General features: G+C 26.5%; 1 long non-coding RNA gene across 1 annotated transcript; it reads left to right on the forward strand.

The window, feature by feature from the left end:
- The first annotated feature begins 196 nt into the window (after positions 1-196).
- LOC123272761 lies at positions 197-13,242 on the forward strand. The gene is made up of 4 exons (XR_006511157.1): positions 197-207; positions 876-880; positions 10,663-10,669; positions 13,164-13,242. It is a non-coding gene; the product is annotated as an uncharacterized LOC123272761 (long non-coding RNA).
- The last annotated feature ends 3,201 nt before the right edge of the window (positions 13,243-16,443 follow it).

The raw sequence follows: 16,443 nt of genomic DNA on the forward strand, positions 1-16,443 counted from the left end.
TTGAATCAACACTCTATTGTGTTGAATCAACATACTAAAATGTTAAATTCTACACACTAAAATGTTAAATTCTACACAAACATTTTTACACTTTACACAATGACGAAAAATTTTTTACTGTGTAGGAATAGTTTCGATAATATTATAGGAACCATTCCTATAATATTATGGAAACCATTCCCACACTGATAGAAGGATTTGTTTATAGTTAAAAATATTTGTTAATATTTAACAAATCATTTATTAGAGACCACTTTTTAGTCCTTAACAAATATTTCTTAGTATTTAAAAAGATTTATTAATATTTAATAAATGAATATCAGATTTATTAAATACAAATAAATCATTTTATACTAAGAAATATTTGTTTAATACTAAAAAGTGGTCTCTAACAAATGATTTGTTAACTATCAACAAATATTTTTTAATGCAAATAAATCCTTCTATCAGTGCATAATATTATAGTGATGATGCCTAATAATATTGAGATATTTATCATTAGAACTCAAGTTATTTGTAACTTCGATGAACACTTTGAAGCATTTGAAATTATTAGTAATTTCGATAATTTTACTTGTTTCCCAATAATATCATTTGAAATATGTAAAATAAGTAATATTTTTCATATAAATAGTAAAAGTTACATACCCAAAAGGTGGATTTAATAAATATTCAACGTATGTATTGTAAATAAATAATTTGTTTTAAAAATAAAATGAAATTGTAAAAATAAAAAATGAATTTCCATATCTACTTTGCTCCTCTAATTGTAAAGTGAGAAAATATCCCTTCTATTAGAGAAATTTTAGAATTGCTACAATATTTTTCAATATTATCTAATACAATAATAACTGAGTTGAAATAAACAATTTAAGATTAAGTAAACACGTGAATAAAAATTATGAAAAAGAAATTTTTTCACTCTAGTAAAAGATCAATTTTTATTTACAAAAAAAATTTATTAGCAAAAAAAATATATAATTATTACTTTATATTTTTGATGTGATTGCTCTATTATTATGAACATAATCATTTTTCTATTATTATGTGCGTCATTCCCATAATATCATAGGAACCATTCCTATAATATTATAGGAACCATTCCTATAATATTATAGGAATCATTCCTTTAATAATATAGGGACAGTTCCTATAATATTATAGGAACCATTCCCATAATATATTGAAGCTATTCCATTATTGTATAGCAATGTTTCCAATAAATTATGGGTATGGTTCCCATAATGAGTATAGGATTGATACCTATAATGATCATTTTATTATGGGAATCATTCTCATAATTTTTGGAAAGGTTCCTATAAATTTCTTTTCGTGTATACCACTAATTTTTAATTAAAAATTTTTAATCGATAATAATAATAATAATAATAATTTTAAGCTAAGATTGTTATTTATTTATAATAAATTTTTTTTTAATAAAAATAAAATAAAATTTTCATTAAACAAATTTACAATACAAAAATAATAATATTATTTTTTGCAGTTATAAAAATTATTTGCTTACACAAAAGCAAATAAAAACCATTGCATGTATTCACAATATTCCAATCCAGTGTTTACCCAAAAAATAGCTTTAACCACGGGATTTTCGTAAACAAATGAAATAATAATACTGTGCCTGCAATTCGAAGTTGCAGGAGGAAAAAAAATTAAAAAAAAAAAAAAGAGTGCGTGTAAGCGAGAAAAGGAACAGAAAGAGGAAACGCGAAACGTGAAACGCGGGATAGTGAGTTGATCACGCCCATATCGTTTACGTATTCTCGAACGGGTAGTTTTTATTATGCGTGGAACGTTGGTATTGTTGGAAAGACTGAAGTTTAGTGGAGGTAAGAAGGGAGAAGAGAGCTGAAAAAGAGCGAGAGGGTGATATGCAACGTTCGTAGAATTCTTAAACGGATCTTCATGATCATGAGCGTCTTATGATATGCGAGCCATATCGAACATTGCTTCATAAATATTTTAATATCGAACTATAAATAAACCAATAAATACCTTTCTCACTTTTTTGTTACAAGTTTTACAAAAAAAAAAATTGGGAAAAAAAAAATTTTGAAGAAAATATGCAATTATAAAATGTGTAACACCATTGGTGTTTTATTTTTGCGGATTTAAAAAATGACAATACCGATTGGTGGCTCTCGAAGAAGAAGCATCTCTCGGCGAGTACAAGTGAGCAGAGTATTCTATAATTGCCATGAAATTGGAAACTCGGTCTATGGCTCTTGACCATCAATATTGCTCATCGATTTTATTGAACAAATTTATCACCGCAAGAGAATTAGTTTCTTCAGCTAAGTGCTATTTATTTATATTGAATTTTTTTAGTTCACTTCGCTGTTTGCCCAACTTTTTTCCCCACCAAATAGATAAATCTGATGATGTTTGTTTTAGCTTTTTTATTTTGACAATTATCTAATTGCCAATTATGGCTTCTTCTTTTTTTTTATATGGAAAAATGTACACAAAAAATGAACGGGTTAGCAAATTTACGCTCTGAAAATTAGAATTTGATGAGATTTTTTTTTAAAGCAAAAAAATTTTTGATAAAAAAAATTATTTTAATTTAAGTTTTTTGAAAAGTTTCTCTTAATGTGTTTAAAAAAAAAATTTTATTCATAAATATCCATCACAAAAAAATTTCAAAAATTATTTTTATGATAGAAAAATTAATAATTACTATTTAAATAAAATTTAACACTTATTAAATTTTTTTACAATTGTTTTTATCACAAATAAATTCATGTAAAAAATGTTTAAAGTTAACGAAATAAGATGATTTAAAAAAAAAAATTTTTTTTCTAGAAACATTAAATAGAACATTCTAAAAACAAATTTTCCCCCGAAATAATGTGGTAACATTTCAAACAAATTGCCAATAAATATCCTCCGTGTCAACAGAATTAATGTCATAAATAATTCCCGGAATAATTAATACCGTGACCTCATTTTTCTTGTCATCAAATAAAATGATTAAATTTAGCCAGTTCATGACATTTCCTTTCAATAAATAAAAAATTGTATCGAACGGAGTAGTCCCTATAGAGTTAATTAAATATATATATATATAAATACATATATAAGTACGGCATAACACAAGAACAGTAAGTAGATTAACATCTCGATATATTATTTAAGGATTTAATTAAATACTGTCGCGAAATATGTCGATAACATGTTAATATTAATGTTGATATCAACTGCCAGTAGAAGGTATATTTCCAGCTGCATATAAAGCATGTCTGATACATTGTATCGACAGCAACAAACTTTCTTGGGATTCTATAATTCACGACATTAAAATTTATGCTTCTGTTACGGAACTATGAACTGTGACCGTTCTTTGGAAAAATACATGAATATAAACACGTCATCGTTCAACGTGTGGGTATTTTTCTATCATCTGTTAAACATTATTTTCTAGTTTGATCTTTAAGCATTGATCTAGTTTTATTTTATTTTTATGTACGAAAATTATGAAGAATTTTGATGTTTCAATTAGGAAATTTTGAGTTTTTTTATGTTCAAATTTGTGATTAATTTTTTTGCACGACTCATGATGCGAAGCATCAGAGTGCTTTACGATCGAAAAATTTTTTTCGCCTCATTTTGGCGGCTATTTTTATTATTATTATAGCCTTGTTAGTTCACGGAATCAAGATATCTTGCATACTATTGTCGAGATAATTTAATGGAGATTATTTTCATATTTTTTAAAAATTGATTTACTGCAATAGAACTGGAAAAAAACACCAAAATAGGTCAAAAAATTTTCCTGTCCGTCATGTGTAAAACCCGGAAACACTGTAACTTGTGAAAAAATCCATTATTTGAGTTAAATTTTTTTTTTTTTAATTCTAATCGACGATTGTAGGTCACTGAATGCGAATGATTAATTAATTCAGTGTCGTTTAATTGCAATTAATAAAAAACGAAAACTACAAGACTGTATATCTATATATATCCATGTAAAATTAACATGGATGGTGACATATTTATAGATATTATGTACATTTATTCCACCAGAGGCGCTTGTGTAGTATCTTCCTAGTACAGCTGTTTTTTCGGCAACTAATTTTGAACGACTTATGTTTTTTTTTTTTCAATTTTATAATTAAATGAGCATTATGAGTCGTGCACTTTTGGATTTTCCAAACTTTTTTCTATTGTAAACATTTAAAAAAATAATAATAATAAATATAAAAAGGAAAATGTTTAAAGCTAAAGAAAAATTTTATTGAGCTAAAAAAATTTCTTTAAGGAAGTTTGAACGTAACTAATGAGTTAAAATAATGTTAAGATTTTTTTTTTATTTTATTTTTCCCAATATTCGTCAAAATTCTTTATTTTAATTTAAAATAACTTAAACAATTTAATAATTGATAATTTTTACTTATTTAATAAAGTTAAGTAATAAAATGACTTTCGTATTTATTACTTGCCGGAATAAATAAACAGATTTGGCAATAGCGCGCTTGATTATACCCATAACAGAGACGTGGATGAGTATGTGAGTTAAACATTTCTCTCTCTGTAACTATATTTCTATCCTTTTCTTTTTTCTCAGCTGTTGACGTGATGTTGTCAAATTTTTATTCGAATAAATGGCTGACGATAAACGAGTTACAAACATAAAATTTGACTTTAAATATTTCAAAAATTATATCGGTAATGTATTATTATTAAATTGTTTTTATATTTTGCAATAATCCAAGTTTCTTGTGTATAGTTTTTTATCCGTTAAAGTTGGGAGGTTAATATAGAAAAAAAATAATTAAAGTCTCGACAAAAGTTTGTCCGCCATAAGAGCCCGTGTATAAGGAGATAAAATATGTGATTTTTAAAATTTAATATCTAAGTAACTAAACGGTGAATCTTTTTTTAATTTTGGGATTAGATAATTATTTTATTTTATTATTATTTATTTATTAAACCAGAAAATATTACAGATAATCAAATATAATATAATATAATAAATGACATATCTGTCCTATAGAGATGCATAACATCTGTTCATTGGACTGGTATAAATTAAAATACAAATTAAGAAAGCTAGTTTACATATATAATTAATTTATAATAGTAGTTTAGAGAAAAATCATAAGTCACATTGCTTTATCCATCGAATTAGACTTATTTTCAGTAATTTGGTTGTTCCGGCAAAATATTTCAATTCGTTCGGTAATAAATTAAAATATTTAAAGGCCGTGTATTTTGCACTTTGACTTGTGATGTTTTTATCAATTTTAGGAAGTGAGATTGACTTATTTCTAGTATTGAAAAAAGTATTTGAAAGTTTGTGCCTGCAATCATTGAAATAGAAGATGAGTGAGTTCACAATGAAAGTTTTTTGTATATTTAGAACATTACAATTTTCATCTATAATAATTTTTTGAATCAGTCTATTTTGAGTTGATACTACAAAATTTCTAGTGGTACTATAAGCACCACCCCAGGTAATTAATCCGTAGTTAATAATACTTTCAATCATTGCATGGTAAATTATTTTTAAAGTCCTTCTATTCATAAATAAACTAAATTTATAGAAAACATATGTAAAAAATTTTAACTTAGTTAATAAATCTTTGGTATGATAGTCCCATTTTAGTCTACTATCAATGATCAATCCCAGATATTTGTAGGATTGAACTCTTTTTAGCTCCTTATTGACTACATATAATTTAAATTCAGTTGGGACACTATCAACATAACATCCAAAAGTAATAAACGAGCTCTTATCTATATTTAGAGATAATTGATTGGCACACATCCACAAGTTAATATCATTCAGCCAAGTACACGGAAAGAAAATTGTACGAAAAATTACGATGAAAACATCGTAATTTTTAGTATAGGACATTGCAGTGCCGGACCAGAACTCAAACATCGTAATTTATACGATGCAACATCGTAAATTTCTATCACTTAAATTAAAAAGAAGTTTAGGTCACCGAAAAAATAACTCTGTATCGACCAGGAATCGAACCCGGTGTCCTCTCCGCCACTAGTCCAAGGTTTATCCCCTCACGCTATCGGAGGGAATATCGAAAGTTTATGTTCAGTCACAGAATAAGACCCTCGATACAGTAGTTGGTCATCTTTCGGTGGTGGCGTCGCAAACTACTGGACTCTGTCTCTCTTTTATTAAAACATATAGTATGCGTCCTTATTCACTTGCTCTTACCGAAAAAAAATTTACTAAATAACATCGTAATTTTCAATAATTCAAATTGTATTCTGTAGACGGCAGCATCGTAAAAATCGAGATACTGAAAGTCTAGTCCTGGATTACGATGTTACTATTGTAATTTTTCATAGGATTTTTTTTCCGTGTAGTAATTAAAGACTGAACATCCGACCAACATTTAGCAGAGCATAAGACAGCAGTATCGTCAGCATATGAGACTAGTGAGTTGCATGGAACCACTTTGAATATGTCATTAATATAAAGAATAAATAAAATAAATAAAAATAAATGACGTATTTATTTATACGTATGCTTAATTTCAAAGCTCAAAATTGGAAATTATTTTTTACATTAGATTCGCTCGAACCTCCTTAAGAAAATTTCTTCTTTTTTAAAAACAATTAGATTGTTGAAATAATTTTTTTTTTTTTAAAGGAACTTTTTTTTTGAGTAACTTTTAGCCGATTTTGTGTAAATTTTAGATATTTCAAATATCGTCTAAATATATTCTATAAAAAGACGCAAAAAAAAAATTTTTTATTATAAAAGAAATTATTTTTTTTTCAAAATGAAAATTTAAAAAAAATAAAAATTTTTATGAATTATTAAATAATTTTTAAAAAAATTATTTTGATTAAGAAAAAAAAAATAACTAAACTTTTTTTAACTTCTTTAAGCCAAAATCTAAGATGGCTGACTTAGTAACGAGGCCACTTATAAAATTCCGAGATTGAAGGAAAGAAGTAGCCCTCACCCTAGCAGGAAGTGGGTGAGTAACGTTTTCCCGGCTTTCAAGCGGAACGTTAAAAAGATGGAGAATATTTTATTTTTATTTCGGTGGGCAGTGGGCAGACTGAAGGCGAAGAAGAAAAAAAAAGGAAAGAAAGTCGGTCTTTTGAGCCGGATAATTAAAAAAGGGTGGGTTTCTTGAGAAATAAAATCAGACAGCGGAAACGTGACAACCGGAACAAAGCAATCGCCTGCTGTGATTACATTAATTCCGATGGCTCTGCTTCTTTTCATCCAAGTCCAGACAATGGACGCCTGACGGTTTTGAATTTTCACCAGACTTCTTTTCAGGTTTTCAAGATAAAAAATTTATTTTTAATTATTGGGGACAATTAGAGCAAACTCTTTAGAAATAACTTTTCATGTTTGAAGTTGAAAAATTTTAGAGACTGTTAATATTTATTTTTGTTTTAAAAGTTTCTTGTTCGGGGTGGGAAGATAAATTCGTGATGTTTTAATTTTTAAATAAAATTTGAAACAGTTAAAACTATAAACTTATAGATTTTATTTATCATTCAAAGGATTTTATATTGAAGTGACAAATCGTGTTGCAGACAATTTAAATATTTATTAACTTTGTTCTTTTGTTTGGTTTTGTTAGTTATTAATTCAATTTACACATTGTTGATCAATACTTATTTTTTATATACAATTTTTTACTAAAAAAACTTTCAATTTATTTGCAGCACACGAAAAAAGAAAAATTGACTTTATTTTAAATAAAAATTTTTAAACTAAAAAAAAAATAATTTCGTATTTTTGAGTCAAACAAATTTTTTTTTAATTAAAAATTTTTAATTTAAGTAAATTAGACTTGATAAAACAATTTTTGTCCGAATTCAATCTTATTTAAAAAAGTTAACAGTTCACTAGCGAAAAAAATTTCTACCATGCGCCACCTAGTGGTCAATTCCGAAACTAAAAAAATAAAAACTCGCCTATATTTACTTTTTACGTACAATAGAATTTAATTTGCGCGCCTGAATATAGAGTTTGCATATATTTTCATGCTTATGATATATTCAACCAATCACATTACGAATAAATTGATGCCACATAAATTTCATCTCAATTTTATTATCGTTTTTTAATTGAAAATTTTCAATATAAGTAAATTAGACTTGATATAACAATTGTTGTTCTAATTCAATCTTATTTAAAAAAAATTAATAGTTTACTAGCGAGAAAAATTTCGACCGTGCGCCACCTAGCGTCAAATTCCGAAACTAAAGTATAAAAACTCGCCTATTTTTACTTTTTATGTATAAAAATTCAATTTTTAAATTTTACTGACCACAAAATTTAATAAATAAATTTAATTTTAAAGTAAAATAAATTTTTTTTTGCGATTAATAAAAAAATTTGTACTCAAAGAATGAATTTTATTATTATAAAAAAAGTTTCTGGTCTCTAAAAATATATTAAAATTTTTTAATCATCTAATTGTCCGATAAAATTAAACCATACACCTCAAACGCAACTTCTACCCAGTTAAATATTAACGAAATGTGTAAGCTCAAGTTAAAAAATAACTCGCTGAGAAATGAAGGTCTATAGATATACATATATAAAAGCTAGAGCTTTCGCGGGGTAGCACGACCCCGGATAAAACTCGTAAGCTCTAACTCTGTAAAAAAGGAAAGAGTAATTATTATTAACAGTTGAGTATTTAAGTCACGTCTGTTTGTGTTCCATTAGCGGAATGATAAAGCTCCGGATTTGCTCCACTACGAAGCTGAAAGGGAATTGACTGTGGTAACTAATACACACGAGTGTACATACATACATGTTATGTATCAGACATTGTGTTCCGAATGTTGGAAGTGTATATGTAAAATGTAAAGTGCATTAAATATAATAATAATAATTAATGATGTTGTCGTTGCATTTGGCAAATCCAAAGAAGCACGCAATGAATAATGAATAATGGACGGAAAGGAGAGGCTGTTTTACTTTTATTTTTACTGTAATATTATGTCGACTAGCACTCGTTCGACTCGAGATTTATTCAGACCCTCGTCCTTTCAAGACTGCTTTAAACTTCCGACACATCGTCCATCACAAGATTCGATCTTACTGCTGAGCTTTTTAACCTTTTTTTAAATAAAAAAATAGGTATTGACTTTGGACTTGAAAATTTACTCAGTTAATCAATCAACTTCAGGATTTATGTGAAGTTGGATTTTGAATTTTTACGTATGTTAAAGGCCTAAAAAGGAATTTTGAAATAGAAAAATTATTTTTTTTTTTAATAATTTCTTGGTTTTAAAAATTGAAATTTTTTAATGTTTTTATAAAATTATTATTATTATTTATAAAAATATATGGAAATATACTTATAATTGAACAGATAAAAAATAAAAAATTAGAATATTAAAATAATAAACATATCGACGGTCTAATTAGCAATTGGTCTAACTCCTTATTTTTTAGAGGATGATTTTTTAACATTTTGATGTAGCAATAGTCCAACGATAAATAATTTGAATGATCCAAACAAAAATATTATACCTTTTTAGATAAGGTAAAAGCCCCAATTATTGACGCTATAAGAGACAAAGTTATGATTTCATTTTTTTTAAGCAATCAAATATAAATATCGATGAATTTTGTTTGTGGTAATGTCTTCAGTAATGTTGTAACTAATCAATTTCTTTTTTTAAAATGATAATCAGTGATATTTACTAATTAATTTTAAATAATTAAATATATGATCTGGATACACCAATTATTGACGGGTTAAAAAACTGATTGATCTAATTATTGACATACCGTAACCCCAATTATTGACGCCCCTACTGCACATGCGTCGAATCATTTGGTTATATTGTTATTTATCAAAAACTTGATATAAAGTAATCAATATTATTAAAGTTAATTAATAATAATTTCTATGAATGAATAATTATTATGAAAAATGTAACAATTTATTTAAAAACTTATTTAACACTAAAACACGCCGAGTTATTTGACAGTTAAAAGCCTTGAATATAATCGCGTATATAACGTATTTTATACTTAAAAAAAAGGCGTCATAGCGCTGTCGACTGGCTGTCAATATGGGATTCACAATAAACATTATGAACTAGTTATTGACTCCCATTATTTAAATATCATAAAGCATACAATTAATTTCGATTATTTAATTTTATAAATATTTCATATATTGTTAATTAAAAAAAAAATAGATCATATAATTACATGAAAAAATTAATTTAAACTCGGCAGTTAAAAAAAATGCTTTTCTAACCAAAGTTGTTAAGAAAATAGACGCTCGTAAGCTGATTTGATGAACTGGTGCTAACTTTATTTTTTTTTAATAATTAATATTTAATATTTTGAACTGAATGTGATTTTTTTCAATTTTTTAATTAATTAGAATTTAATAAAAATTTATTTGATCGTTATTCTTATTACAGATAATTTAATATATTTAAAAATAATTTAGGGTGTCAATATTTAGACCCCCGTCAATAATTGGGGCTTTTACCTTATTTAATAGTTTTTTAAAGTGATAATAAATTTCGAACTAATTGTTTTTTCCTATAAATGGATGATTCTCTAAAATGGAGTGGGGCAATTTGCTAATTATAACGTCGATACACTGAAAAACAAATTAACTTAATTCGAAAGGAAAATTCGTGAACCAAGAAAATAATTTTGAAGAGGATTATTGTCTTGAATCAAGTAAAATTTTCTTAAACCAAGTAAAAATTTCTTAGTTTAAGAATTTTTTTACTCAAATCAAGAAGATGAAGTTCAAAATTATATGCTTGATTCAAGAACATTTTTTTTCTGTGTATGTTTTATATTTTTTCATATAACCTGCATTGAAAATGCGAGTTTCAATGCCTGTTGAGCCAACCGAAACTAGACAATTTCAGACGAATGCGACTGTGCCGAGCAGGAATCAATTATTTCTTCCCGGCGGACAGAAAATGACGATTTTCTGCCCGCGCGATGAAGTTGCAGCTTTATTTTCAATCCTATCAATTGATTGTTTACTTTATACCTTTATAATTGTCATTCTAACCGTTAACTGTTCTGACATATTATAATTCTGTTATTAAGCATAAATAAGAATGACAAAAGAAAACTATTTAATTTACGAATAATGTTTGATAAAAAATAAACCATTACTTTCTATTTTATTATAAGTTTTATAATAAAATGGTATTTTCGCTATTCGTCTGAAACTATCTACACAGTAAAAAAATTTTCGTAAAATTTAACATAAAATTTTGTGTAGATGTTTTTTTTACATAAAATTTATGTTAATTCTACACAAACGGTTTGTATTGATCAATCCATCCATTTTTTAACACACTCAAGTGTTAATTCAAAGTAAAACTACACTTTTTTAATGTTACTGGCCAACCAACACAAAATTTATGTTAAAGAATTCTTCATATATAGTCACGTATGCCACACAAGATAGACATGTAAATGTGATAGCCTCAACGTCATTTTAATTTGGTGGATTTTGATTTGTGTCATTACGTAAAATACTTAAATGCAGCTAATAAATATACAATTGTAGTGTATAGCAATTAAAAACTAAGTAAATAAAGGGTAATTTATATTAAAACATCCGATAACAGAATTGTAACCTTAAAATTCATTACAAGGTTAATGTCCTTTCTAGTGTGAATCTAGAAGACAGAATAAATTTTAAATTATGAGGAAATAAATAAAATAAGAAAAATTATAAATTTTATGATTATGAATCTAGCAGACATGTTGATTTTTTTTGACAAATTATTTACAAGTTAAAATACTTAAAAAATTACACGAATAATTCTTCAAATTTTCTACAAGTGAAATTTTTTTTTTATTTTTGCAATAATTTTTCATTAAAAAATTGTAAAAATTTTCAGATGTCGGCTAACTTAATTTTCATTTATTTTTTTGAATTAAACAAAAAAATAAATAATTGAAATTAATAAATTATTAGAAAATAAACTTACAGTTTTTTTAATTTTCTACATGTGCATTTTTCCTTTAATTTATTATTTTCACTTGCTCATGTATTTTTTTTAATCACAAAATATATATATATTTAAATTATTAGTAAAACTCACATATTTGATAGCTGATCTGAGTAACACAAAGAAAAAGTTACAATCAACACTTTATTTGTGTTATGGATAACATTTAAGTGTGTAGAAATCCGAGAATCAGCCAATGAAAGTTTTAACATATTTTTGTGTTACTTTTAACACAGAATTATGTTGATTTCATCAACACAAACAGTATGTGTAGAATTAACATAAATTTTGTGTAAAAAATCATCTACACAAAATTTTATGTTAAATTTTACGAAAATTTTTTTACTGTGTAGTTCTGGTTGGCTCCAGACATTGAAACTAGCATTTTTAATGCAACTTATATGAAAAATATAATGTGTGACGCGGGATGAAACACGATTTCAGACCGAGTGATGCCTGCCCTCGCTTCGCTCGGGCAGGCAACTTCACTCTGGTCTGAAATCGTTTTGTTTCATCCCTAGTCACACAATATACTATTTGGCTATCTCGCGGATTGATATTTTTAAATTAATCTAGGCTTGCAAGCACTAATTTTAAATAGAATTTTATTGTCTATAAAATATTGTATATTAAATTTATTGTTATCATTAAAAAAAATAAAAATAACTATTTTTTTTTCACGGAAAAAAGAAAACTCGAAAAATTACATTATAAATAGTGATAAGTACACTGATAGAAAATTTATGTTGACTCAAGAGATATTTTCTTGATCTAAGAATTTATTTTGGAAGACAAATGATTATTTTGCGTTAAGAATTTCTTGTCTTGGTTTAGATTTTCTTGGCTTAAGAGCTATATTATCTTTAATTGATATATTTAAGTTTTTCAATCATAATAACATTATCGTTTAAAAAACTTAAAATAATTCATCAAAGTATATTTCAAAAACTAAATAGTCTTTAATTGTTATACCAAAAAAAAATTATTTCTTGGAAATAAGTAAATTAATGACTCAAAAAAACGCCATTTCTACCACAAGCCGGTAACATCTTGAATCAATGTTATCGCCTATCTTGAACCAAGAGACAAAAATTCTTGAATGAAATATATCTATATCTAGTTTCAAGAGTTCAAGTTTTGAAGAAAAAAAGTTTCTTGAATCAAGATTGTTTTTCTATCAGTGTAGGGCCCGGAATTTTGCCACTGTTCCAATGACTGTTTACATGTTTAACCTTAAATTTGAACAATTGAAAATAGGCCAACTTCCGTGCCCTAGTGATAAGTATCCCGTCGTATTAAAAACTAGAAAAATTACAGTTCAAAATAACATTTATCTAAATTCAAATTTTGAATGTCAATTCTCAGAGCTTTCAATGTAAATATTACACTCTCCACGGAAAGAACAAGATTACACTGGATATCATCCCAGATTATATTCAGTGATATCTGTGGTGAAAAAAAATTTCAGATAGTAGCTAAAAAAATCCAGATTGTACTGCGTGATATCTCGATTATAATGCGTGATATCTGGACTATACTGCGTGATATCTGGATTATACTCATTATAATCTGGATTATACTAGATAATATCTAAAATTTTTTTTTTTACTCAGTATAATCTGAGATGATATCCAGTGTCATTACATAATGTAATTTTTCGAATTTTCTTTTTCAGTGCTTATGTAAGTCTTTTAAATTTTTTAGTTTTTTATTTTTGGTAAAAACTGAATTTAGTAATTTTTGGTTATTTATAAAAATATTTTTTTTCCAGCTTAAAATCTTTTAATTTTTAATCTTTTGAATCTTCAATAAAGAAAAAAAAAATAATTAATAATTATATTCTAAACTAATAAATTAACCCAAAATTTTCCATACAACAAACTAATAAAATTTCTCCATATGTTAGATGGACATATGATTAAAATGAAAAGGTCAATTAATTCAAAAAAAAAGTGTCTCGGCAAAATAAATTAAGTGAATAATAAGTAATAACAGAGTAACAGTAGCATGAAATAAAATAACAACATATCTAAATGTAACATACCCACAAATTTTCCCACGACAAGCAAGAGGCATGAGGCATGCGAGTGGTAAAGAAGGAAAGGAGGAAGAAGGAAGGAGTGAAGGTGTGTCGTGTTTGCGGTCCCCAGCGAACAACAAACGCAACTCGTCTGAACATTCAAAGGATTTGGTTCGTTGGACTCGGACACTCTTTCGACTATATACTTTATAGTTTATACCTTTTACACTTTACACATGTGCGGAAAATACTAACCAACCGCATTAATTAAAAATTGGCGAGTCCGCGGTTCAATCCGACTCCAGAGGTTTAAATCCGAACAAAAACAGTTTTACTGTAAAAAAAATCGCGCCAAGTCCACGTTCATAAGAATATTAAGAAAAAAAAATTTCTTATTTTTTTACAAAAAGATATAAAATAAAAAAATTAAAAAATCCAAGATACCGATATGGTTGTATATGATTTTCGGAAATTAAAAAAAAATTTTTTGTAAATTTAAAAATTAAAAGAAACAATTTTGGAACGTATTTAGTGTGCGTGGTTGCAAAATATTTTAATACTTTTAATGAAATTCGTAAAATCTATTTACTAGGACTTTAAAAAAATTGAAATACACAATGACGCACACCAAGTACGTTCAAAAATTTTTTTTTTAATTTTTAAATTTACAATAAAATTTTTTTTAATTTCCGAAAATCAAATACAATCATATTGGTTACTTGGATTTTTTAATTTTTAGTAGATTTTATAAAAATCTAACTATTGCAGCCGTCCTCATGGCGCAACTTTTGAAAAATTTAGCCATTTTCTGACTTAGCTGGTCGAGCTGAGTCAGAAAATATATATAGTTCAAAAGTTTATATATGTATGTATTTATATATATATATATATATATATATATATATATATATATATATATATATATATATATATATATATATATATATATATATATATTTATACGATATAACGCGGCTTGTCAGCACGATAGCGTTTTCAATTTATGACCGATTCTTCTCAAACTCAGCATGTTTTATCTATCGATCAAGACCAAGGTTAAGTTCGAAGATGAGCTTAATCGGGCGAGTAATTTGGAAATGACAGGATTTTGAAATTTTGAAAATCGTAAAAATTGATGTTTTTACTACTTCAACTTGGTATAATTACTGAACTAGACAAAATATTGAAATTCGGTAAAATGCATCGTAAAGCTCTTTTAATAAGCTTCAATTTTCACTACTTAGAAGTGGTAGTAGCCTCAATATTACTCCTTTTAGAGTTCGTTTAATGAAACAGTTTTACTGTTGCAGCCGTTTTAGAATTATTGTCTACATCGTAGCTTAATGATGATGTAAATTCAATAATTACGATATTGATCAGTCTTTTGTGTAATGTTTTCGGGTAGGTTGTCAGTAAATATGTCACAAATTAGTTCTAACCATTGTTTTCTTCAACTAAAATTTTATCCGGTTGCAAAATTCTGATTAACTTGAAAACTGTTGTTTCTCAGCAGTTACTTAAAATTTGGACATTTATAATTCAAATCTTATAATCTGTGCAATTCTTTGGTAAATATTTGAGAAACCTTTTCTCCACAAGATAATTTTTTTTCCAAAATTTGTTGTAAATAGTTTTAAATTTATTATTGAATTTTGTTTTTAATTCATGAATTAAGTTATACATTATCAGTGTTATTATATTATTTTATTAAAAATCAATTTTTTTTATTTGAAAAATCTACTTCCATTTCGGCTGCCGAATGGCCTTTTTTTTATTTTATATCTTTTTGTAAAGAAATAAGAAATTTTTTTTTCTTAATATTCTTATGAACGTGGACTTGGCGCGATTTTTTTTTACAGTGAAACTGTTTTTGTTCGGATTTTAGTATTTTTTGTAATTATAATAAAAATTTACAATTGGTACCAACTTAAATCTCGCATTGGCTGCATTTTTTATAGCAAACTATCCTTTTGAAGCTACAGTTTATGTAAAAACAATTCCAGCGCACCCTGGTGAATGTCGATGCAAGCTGAGAAATGTATTTTTTTAACTGTAGTTTCCCATCTATTGGAAGATTACCATGCATTCTTGAATTATTTAGTCTGTTGCATGTCACTTTTTACATAGAAAAAAAGTCAGGATCGAAATTTTTGAGCTTGCTATAGTTTGTGCTGATAAAATTTAATAATTTCAAGTAGATTAATTATTATAATTGAATATAATTAATTAATATCAGTAAAATAAAGCACGAATTACTGTTATAATATAAAATTTAGGAACAAGAAGTACCGTAGAATTAAATAAAATTTTGCAACCTCAAAATACCGTTCTGCTTACAGTAAACATAGTCGGTAGTCTGGCGCTCCGTTTACAACGGATTTGAACGGAACTTGGCGCCAGATTCTACCGAATCTGTGGATTTACCCGCAAATAGTCGGTTC

Source organism: Cotesia glomerata, linkage group LG10 (genome assembly GCF_020080835.1).
Source record: "Cotesia glomerata isolate CgM1 linkage group LG10, MPM_Cglom_v2.3, whole genome shotgun sequence".
NCBI classification, from domain to species: domain Eukaryota; kingdom Metazoa; phylum Arthropoda; class Insecta; order Hymenoptera; family Braconidae; genus Cotesia; species Cotesia glomerata.